Source organism: Lygodium microphyllum, chromosome 28 (assembly GCF_053477565.2).
Source record: "Lygodium microphyllum isolate KBCC chromosome 28, Lygodium_microphyllum_v1.1.10, whole genome shotgun sequence".
Classification (NCBI taxonomy): Eukaryota; Viridiplantae; Streptophyta; class Polypodiopsida; order Schizaeales; family Lygodiaceae; genus Lygodium; species Lygodium microphyllum.
Window position 1 is genome coordinate 57,847,188 of NC_141162.1, and position 10,667 is coordinate 57,857,854.

Here is a 10,667-nt window from a genome sequence, read left to right on the forward strand (position 1 = left end):
ATTGTACCTAACCCATGAACATTTAGCTTGTCCATTTAGGAAATGCCCATTTCTAAACTTTGGCTTGCGGGGCTTTTCTTTTTTGTCCTACCTTGTGCCATAGTAAAAAGTTTGAGGAACGTTTTTGGTCTACCTCTCCCATCAGAGGCCTTAGCGTTCCTATCAATCGAGGTTGAAGATTGCCCAATTAGAAAATTAATATTGAAAAACTCAATAAAATAGTAATATATCTTGGCAGCATATCTTGAGACTCATGCATTGTTTGTTTTTACACCTCATGACTCTCTCTCTCTCTCTCTCTCTCTCTCTCTCTCTCTCTCTCTCTCTCTCTCTCTCTCTCTCTCTCTCTCTCTCTCTCTCTCTCTCTCTCTCTCTCTCTCTCTCTCTCTCTCTCTCTCTCTCTCTCTCTCTCTCTCTCTCTCTCTCTCTCTCTCTCTCTCTCTCTCTCTCTCTCTCTCTCTCTCTCTCATTAAAGAAACGTCCTAATTACAATGAAAATTGGGTGAAGACTATGGACAACATGCTGTCTACTATAAGCTTGCTGAGGTAAAAATGCCATAACTTTTGATCGACTACTACAAATGAGGCATGCCACATGTCTAAACAAAGCTTATGACGAGCACTTTCAGCCCATGTAAGAAGCACGTGGTTGTAATTGAGGTAGGTACAAAATTATTCTAAAACAGTGTGCAATTAGCAAACAATGTGGGTCAAAAAAGGCCACATCCAACTAGTATTCAATCTATTGGGCCGCTTGGAGATGAGGAAACTCATTCACAATGGGAGCTAGGCACCACGAGACTTCTTCAAGAGGTAGGCCTTGCCATTTGATGAGGTATTCATTGATGGATCAAGATCTCAAGTGATTATATTGCTGCCTAATGATTGCCTTAGGGATATATAGAATTATATCTTCTTCGTATATGGGAGGTAGCCTCTCCCACATAGTCCACTGAGGTGCGAATGAAAGGCTTCAACTAGCTAACAAGAAACACATTGAGAATCTTGGTGGGGGGAAGGGGGGGCTCTAATTAGTAAGCTAAGTCACCAACTCTCTTGAAGATTCAATAGGGGTCATAGAAATGGTGGGCTAGCTTGTTACTCTTGCCCTCCTTGAGAGTGGAGTAACGGAACTTAGGCGCTTTCAAGAGGACAAGCTCTTTCTCTCGGAATTCCAAATGCCTTCTTTTCTCATCAGTGTAAAGCTTCATGTGGTCTTGTGCCTTCTAAAGGACCTTGAATTTGTATAATGTCTCAAAAGGAGAAACCCCAATGCTAGACCATAGGGAGGGGAACCTTATACCTGTACATCATGGAGAAAGTGTAGTTGGTAGGTCTCAAGCCATTTATTTACCTTTTCAGTTTGACCATCAGTCTATTTGTGGTATGTAGTGGATGGAGCAAGCTTGGTGCCCATAGATGTGAAAACCGTTTGCCAAAAGTTGCTCATAAACTTGGCATCCCGATCATGCACTATGCCTTGCGGTAGCCAACCAACTTAAATACATACTTCATAAACTGAGTGGCCACCTGAGACACACAGTATTGGGTCTTAGTTGGGATAAAGTGGATAGCCTTAGTGAGGTAGTCGACTACCATATTAATACTATTCCATCCTTTCTTGACAACGGGAAGGCTAATAATGAAATCCATAGTGATATGTGTCCATTTCCCATTGGGAATAAACAAAGGCTACAAGAGACCAGTGGGTCTAAGCATGTTGTCCTTGTTCTATTAGCATGGAACACAACTAGCCACAAAATCCTTGACATCCCTCCGTAGGTCCTTCCAATTAAAGCTCTTAGCAATTCTATTATATGTTTTGAAAACACCCAAATGACCAGTAGTGGGGCAAGAATGCATATTTTCCATGATCTTCCATGTGAAGGGAGAAGTGTGGGGGATGATAATCTTGCCATGGGACCTTAAAAGACCATGTTTAAGCTAATATTGGGAGTTTTCATCCATTTCCCCATGTTGTAACTTCTAAGATACGTGGTTGAAGTCCTCATCCAACAAATAGGATTCTTGAAGTTCCTTAATCCAATCACTATGCAACTCTAAAATTGAAGCCACTTCACCTGCCGCCCACATTAGTGCACTATGTTATCTTTGCCCCTACTGTGAGAGATGTCAAAATCATAATTCGTAAAGTTGCTACCCACCTCTTTTTCTTAAAATGAGAGAAACTACTGTTTGACTCAATGGTCGCTCGTCATTCTAAATTGGCTGCCACATAGATAATGGTGCCATTTCTTAATAGCATGGAGGATGGCCAACATCTCTTGCTCATAAACATTCATTTGCATCTCCTTTTCATCAAGTGTACAACTCTCAAAAGCAATCATACCATGCTCTTGCAATAATGTAGCACCTGATACCTTGACTATTAGCATCGCACTAAATGGTAAACTCATTTGAGAAATCAGGGTACACGAGGATGGGGGCTGAAGTAAGCATCTCCTTCAACTATGTAAAGTTGCGATCGACAATAGCATCCCAAAATAATGATTCCTTCTTTAACCGATAAGTCAAAGGTGTTGCAATGGTGGCATAATGTTGGATGAAGCATCTATAAAATGAAGAGAGACCAAGAAACCACGTAATGAAGTAGTGGTGGATGGTGTGGGCCAATCCTTCACACATTGCACCTTTTTAGAGTTAGCCTATACGCCATTTTTGCTAACAATGTGCCCCAAGTACTCCACTAATGTCTACATGAAGATACACTTACTTTCCTTAGCACAAATAGCCCATGCTCTCTCAAGACATCAAACACCCTTCTAACATGTGCCAAGTGCTCCTCTTGTGATTTACTGTAAATAAGAATGTCATCTAAGAAAATGAGCATAAACTTGAACAAGAAGGGGTATAATATTTTATTCATGAGACTCTGAAATGTAACGGAGGCATTAATCAATCCAAAAGGTATCACTAGAAAATGTGTCAATCTTGGAAGCGGTTTTGATCTCATCACCCTTCCTCATGTGTATTTGATGATAGCTAGAGTGCAGATCAATCTTGGTGAAGAACCGTGCCCCTTTCAAAAGAGCCATCTTTCTTCTGGACTAGTACGACTAGAGATGCATAAGGTGAGAAACTTGGTCCAATAAACCCCATCTCAACTAACTCTTTGACTTACTTTACAACTTCTTCACATTCACACTTGAAGTGTCCATAAGGTGACTTTTTCAATGGCTTGGAATGGGGCTCTAGACCAAGTGGGTGATCCACTTGCCTCTTAGGGGAAAGGGCTATAGGCGTCTGAAATAAACCATTACACTCCTCAAGTAAGGTCTCCAAGCTTGAACTCTTAGATACTTTGGAGGGCTCATTTGAGTTTCCTGTATCCAAGTGCAAGACGAAGATATGTGAGTATTTCTTAAAATCCATTTTGAGCTGCTTGGCTATAATTAGCCAAGAATCAGCATTATCATGAACTCCCTCCAAGCGGATGAGCTGTCCATGCATCATAAACTCTATGTAGAGCTGAGAGAAATCCATAGTGATTTCGCCCAAATGTTTTAGCTAGTCGAGAGCTAGTCACAACCCAAGACAACATCAATGGGGCCCATATTTAATGCAATTAGGTTAACTTATGCCATATAATTTTCAGCCAAGCAAAGGGAAACTTTGGGGCATATATGTGTGCTGATTTCTTCTTCATCATTTGCTACCTAAACTTTCAGGGGGTATTGTAAATCCATAGAAGTGCATTTTAACCAATCAATGGTTATAAAACTGTGTATACTATCACTATCCACAAGGATAAAAACATGCTTTCCATTAATATTGCCTTGAATGCGTAGAGTGTTGGGGCTCTTAGAGCCAGTCCATGTAACCATAGAGATGGAGCAAGTGAAGTGGTAATTAGGTGGGTGTAGTGGGGGCAATTAACTCAAGAGCGTGAGATAGGCAACTGCCTAGGTCAAGGGGAAACCCATCCTCGGGATCACAGGACTCCTTCTGCTCCAAATCCTCAGCATACTCCTCATTTTCAGCATGTAAATCCTCATCATCATTGTTCACATCTTCCATTATATACATGCTATGAACTTTGACCTTGGCTGTCTTGTAAGGGTATTTTGAGGCACGATCAGCCGTGTGCCGACAATAGGTGTTGCCTAAGTACATTATGGCCTAAGTACATTGGTTTTGACCAAGTGATGTTATTAAGCCTATTAAGGCATTTTTTAGTTGAGTGCAATTTATAAACCTCTTAAGGTTTTTTATCATTGTTTTTTGCCAAGCATCAACCAAAGAGGTCATCCATTAGGCCTAATAAGGCCTTTTAGAAAAAACAACCACCTTTTGCAAGGCCAATATTTATTTTTTATTTTTTATTTTTTTGACACACATTTCTTAGGCCATATAAGGCTTTAAAGAGCAAATTAGTCTCACGGTTTTTTCAAAATAAAAAAGAATGGCCTATTGAACTACCAAATGAGTTGTATAGAGGACTTGTTTCTACCCATAATTCCAATAGCCTCACAAACAATCAAATTGGCCTCAAAAAAGTCATCTTAAGAAAATTTTTCTTATTTTTGATCATCAAATGGCCGATTAAGCCATTAACAAGGCCTACTTAGGCCATATCACTCTTTTCTTTTTCCTTTTAGTTGTTTGAATGGTCGAATAGGTCTCTAATAAGGCCTTCTTAATTTAAAATTTATTTATTTAAAATTTTGAAAAGTAAAGAGCCCTTAGGGCCATAGTCCATTTGGATGACCATTTCAACTTTAACCAAGATCATTAGGCCATAACTCCACTCGGATAGTTGCTCTTTTGGCTACAATATTCCTCTTGGGATGGTCCAAAGTAGGCATGTAATCATTGTGCTTTGGTTCTAAGGACTTAAATTTTTTGATTCATCATGATAGGCTTTCAACTCCTTCAATTTGGCTTGAATGGATTTCCATAATTGCCATTTGGCCCTTGGGGCTTGGGCTTGACCCTATTAGGCTTGGTCTTATCGGGTTTGGCCTCTTAGACCACCTAGGTCCTACACACACCCAGTCATTTAGGCACTACACACTCAACCACTTAGTCACTATAGATCACATGAATTCTTGGGGCATCTTAAGGCACAAATAGGCACTTAGCTCACTCAAATGCACATCCCCTCTAAGTCCACACATCTTTACACCTAAGTTAAGCTCCACATATTGATGCCTTGTTTTTGGGTGGTATAACTCATCTCACCTCCTAAGAACATGGAGTCATGCACAAAATTAAAAAGTACACTTGCAATCTTGCACATAGACTTTAGCAATCTTGCTTGTACTTAGAAGCACTCCACTTAGAAGGCACATAGTCACACATTACACCCTATGCACATAGAAAAGCATGCACTAGACTTCATGCACTTGGAAAGCACAACACATAGTGATAAAAAATTCTAGGCACGCCTTAATATGCTAGGATTGACCCTTGGGTTGAGGGTGTTAGAACATTCAACATACTAAAGCACATTGGCACATATAGGAGAACTAACACCCACATGTACATGTGGAATAGGGTTCATTCACATGGATCCATGAGTATTCACTTTCGCACATATTGAAGGGTACCACTAGTGCACACATAGGGTAGTGATATATACAAACACCTTAGAATTAGACGCTAATCTCACATCATTCTCCATGCACAAAACTCCTTAGAATACCTTCATGTTAGGCACCCAAGTGCACCTTGCATTCCCTACCTCACAATAATCATATAGCACACTTATTAAACATAAGAAGCAACACAAAAGGCAATAGGTTGCAAGACACCTAGCATGAAGTTGGATGAAAATGACATGCATAATGGCCTAGGTATCTCTTAGGGACCACGAGACCCTAAGCTACTCCCATAGCTCTAACTCTACACTTTATTAGTTGCATCATCTTTGCAAAGCATTAGGTAAGTTGTTACCTAGTGACACACTTAATTGCACACCTACTTAGCAAGAGGATGTGGTCACTTCGGGAGAAGTAGACTTGGAGCACAAGTACAATTGAGAGATGCATAATAAGGAAAAGTGCATTAGCAAGAAACAACGAGGGAAACAAAAACTTATCATCTATCGTAACATAGACGAAATGGATAACGATGATAGTCATGTCCTATTTGGAACCCATCGATGTACGATAAAAGGGAAAGGCCAAAGATCGCTAGATAAAGTTTGGAATAGATGCAACACTTAACCAACCAAACCCTGTGAGAATTGTTAGACCATTTTTGAGGTGAGGAAGTGAAATTAAAAGTAGCAATGAACAATCCTTGTGACAATCACCTAACCTACAAATTTGACACCTAATTTTCAAGGGGTTGAGACCTTGAGTCAAAAAAAAATTTCAAGTGCTTAAAATCATTAAAGCTTGAGATTAACTAATGTTACTTGTTTTTGAGCTTTGATGTTTGTATTTGAATTGCATGAAAATAAAAAAGTGTAAATACTCTACTATTGCAAAAAGTGCATTGTATTCACTCACATTGCTTGGAAAAGGATCAAAAGCATGTTTGTGTATCATGCATTGTCAATTGCAAAAGGCACAAAATATTATTCATCACTAAAATGAATAGATATCCTACCAAATTAATTCGAAAGAAAGGTAAATTGGACCAAATATCGGGGATCAAATGAGGAAACAAAAACCCAAAATTATGTAATTGAGCCCAACAATCCTATCATAGAGAAAGAATGATACACCAAAAAATGAAGCTGACTATTGAAATGAACCAAGCAATAAAGGATTGTTGTTGAAAAGAATCCTAGAAGCAAAGAAAGTTGTCTCCAACAAGAGCAGTTACCACTCTATCTGATCTCATTGGCATCATTGAGACCTTAGTTGCACAAGAAGAAAAAGCAACCATGTCAACCTTGAGCTCAAATGTTGATAACTTAGGGTTTGATCTTAGAGAATTTCTAGCTAAAATCTAGCAATTGCCAGCATAATATGAGCAAAAAGCATGAATTATGTATGTAGATAGATTAGCACATGAGATCATAACCAAATTAGAAGAAGAAGAAGGTTAAGAAAAGACCTTAACTACAATATGTTGCTAGCTTTACACAAGTGCAAAGGGTCACAAGTCTAGCTACTAGTGAGGGCTATAGATGTAAAATATTTTCTGAGATACAACGAGCATTAAAACCTAGTATCTCAAGTAGGCTAAGCAAAGTTACTTTGATCATGCCTATTAATACATTTGTTGACTTCTTTTCTAATGCTGAGATAAGAAAATCAAAGGCTATGCTTTTAGTGAAGAGACTAACATATGATCATGTTATACAATTTGCTGATGAGGGATGGGACACTAGGGCAGAAGGGAAAATTATATGTAAGATAGATCAAGACTCTATAGCTTGTAAATATATGATTGCTACTCAAAATTTCATCCTTAGCTTTTGTTATAGTAGATGGCATTATGTTGGCGGTAGTCTAGTTGCTTTCGACCAAAATCTTGATAAATTTAGCAAAGATCCTACAGTGGATCTTGATGTTTGGTACAATGAGGACATTATTGCAATCCTAAAGGTTAGATCATCATGTATGCTACATCAAATGAGAATGAATTTACAAAATGAAGATATTGAACTACCATACTCATTTGTGTTCCAACTTAATAACAAACGAGTAAGTTTTTATTTCATATTATATCCACTTAGGTATATATTTGATTTCACTTTTTCTGATTAATAAACATTTGTAACGTATATATTTTTACAGATATCAACGAGGAGAGAGAAGAATATACAATGCAAGGATATTAAAGAAAAGATCTCTTTACTATCAATATAAAATACATGTACAAATTTTTGTCTGCTATCTCCATGAATTATACAAAAGGGCTTACAATCTGAGGCAAAGCTACTTTTTTTGAGAAATTTTCTTAGGAGAAGGGACATCCTTTCTAGGAGTCCTTTTGCCTATCTTTGATGCTTTGGTTGCCTTGGGTGTTGGAGGCATAGCTTCACCTACTGTAGTTACATGCACCTCCTCTCTTTCAATGTCCAAGCTCCCACTATTGTCCATTCTTGTCAGTTGTATACAATTGGCCATTATGTACTTCATGAGCTTTGCTCTAATGTACCAAACGTGCTCACTTGTATAGCAATCCCTTGTAATCTGTCATACATTTGAAAGAAAATATTTTTAGTTCATTGTTATTTTTTACAATGGACTATTTTGCAATAAAACTCTATGTTAAAGTTTAGCATGTTTCACATTACCTTTATAAGTTTATCATCATTGAGATAAATAAATCGAACCAATCTTCTGGCATTTACAATTACTCTCCAACCATAAGAGTAACTATTATCCTGATGAGGACATTGCAATCAACAATATAAAGTAAAACTATGAAACTTGTTTATGGTAGTTTTTAGAATAAATTTTCTTAGTATGTTCCAACCATATTAATCAATCCTTACCGCAACTTGTCTATATTACATTCTTGCAAGTAAGTTAGAAGGCATGGGAAGCCTTTTCTCTAGCACTTCAATCAAAATTTTTACAACTTTGTATCAAAAAGGCAATAAAATTTAGAGTTATTACAAAAGAAAGATCAAAATATTTAGAGTACCTGCAACAAAAAGATCAAAATATCAAGGAGACCCTAGATTATATAACTTACAACTTGGCATTTCCATAGCTTCCTTTTATAAAATTGATGAGGAAACATTGCCTCTCCACACAGTCTATTCCAATTAGGCTCCAATGAAAACTACAAACAAAAATATTTCAATAATATAGTAAAACAAGATCTCATAAAATCTAACAAAATATCAAATTACTTACTTTTCATTGTATGGAATTAGAAGAAGCTCCAAAGATGCAAAGTCAATTGAATTGAACCAATGGTCAAAAGCACTTGCATCAAGCTCACTCCTCATATAGTATGAGATAGATGGATCAAGAACCTCAATCTTTTGTTGTATATCAAAGGGGACCTCATGCATTACATACCTAGCAAAGGAATGGAGATAGTAAGAGTCAACATGAAAGTTTATTGCTGGAAAAATATGGTGAGTAAAAACAAATTTGGTGTACTATACCTCATCCCAGCAAGAAGAATTGAGTCATTTACTTCTCTCACTTGATTCTTGAGAATTTGAACACAATCAAAGTCCAAAAATACCATATCAGATCTTTTGTTAATATCACCATGTAAAAAGCAACAAACATTGAAGCCCTTAGGGTCAACCCTTTCAAGAAGGGTAGATAACTCCTCTTCAAAAGATAGGAGTTGTTATGATTCCTTGTTTTCTTCCTTCATTCTTTTATACTTCCTCCATTTATTTTCCTGCTCTACTATGGTCTTTTCCTCTTTCTCATGTTGTCTCGTGTCCTTTACATGCGTAACATCTTCAACCTTCAGACCAAGATCATTTTTCTTCTTTCTATATGGAGTCACATTTAAAATATTGAAAGCCTTCACATCAGAAAGAGAGATTGGCTCAAGGACTTTTGAAAACCTGTATCTTAATCTCCTAAGAATTATCATGTCTTTATCCATAAGCGTAAGCCTATGTACATGAGTAGCACAGATATAAGTATCTTGGAAAAACTCAATAAAAAAATCCTCTATAGCCTCCTGAATATAGTTGAGACCTGCCCTAGTCCATCTAAAACTATGTAGACTATACTTGCCACAAATTTCTTTGACAAGCCTATAAAAAGACAGCTTTGGAATTGCATTATTTAGAGCCTTCATTGCACTTCTAATATCCTTAAGGCATCTCACATGCTGTGAGAATCTTTTTCTTGGCTTTGATTTCGTTGTAAATTTGGAAGGCTTGGAGGGCTAATGGATCTTTGAATCAAGACCTCTAGGTTCAACTTTCTTCTTCTTTGTAGTAGCCTTAGTTCTGGCCATCTAAAACATCCAAAAAAACAAATAATACAAATAAATTAGGAAAGATCTCCAAATCTCTTTTATCAATTTATCTACAATCACTAAGTAACAAGTGAACACTAATCACAGTCTAAATCCAATTTCAATAAAACAATGCACAAGACGTATGAAACACGAGGAGGCCTTTTTGACCATGGAACTTAATACCATATCGCGTTTCATACGACACAAGGGAACATAACACCAACGCACAATTCATATGAAACGTGAGGAGGCCTCACATGGAAAAGAGAACATAACACCGATCACGTTTTATATGTCACAACAGAAACAATGCAGGCCTTAGTTGTATGAAACACGAGGAGGCCTCACATGGACAAGAGAAACCTAACACCTATCACATTTCATACATGCATGTTCGTGCTATACCATTCAAAGAACAATATGTGGTATCCAATTACTTAAAAGCTCCATGATTAGATATTAATACTTCTCTCTTGTAAAGGTCCTCAAAAGCTATAAGATTCGAAAATGACATACAAACATTCAACACCTCTATTCTACAAGGGATCTTCACCTAGTACCTTCTAGCAACATTTTTAATCGCACTATATTAACCGTCAGATAAACAAGGTGGAAGATCTGGAAAAGCTAAAGCAAAAGACAAAGGCCAAGGCAAAGAGAAACGGAAGACGAATGCGTGCCAAGAAAAATCTAGAAACACAAGAAGTGCAGAAAAGTCTTAAATAAGGGAAAAAGGCACACAAGGAAAAGCGCAAGTTAATACTTTTGTAAAAGAGCGCAAGCGCATCATGATTTAATTT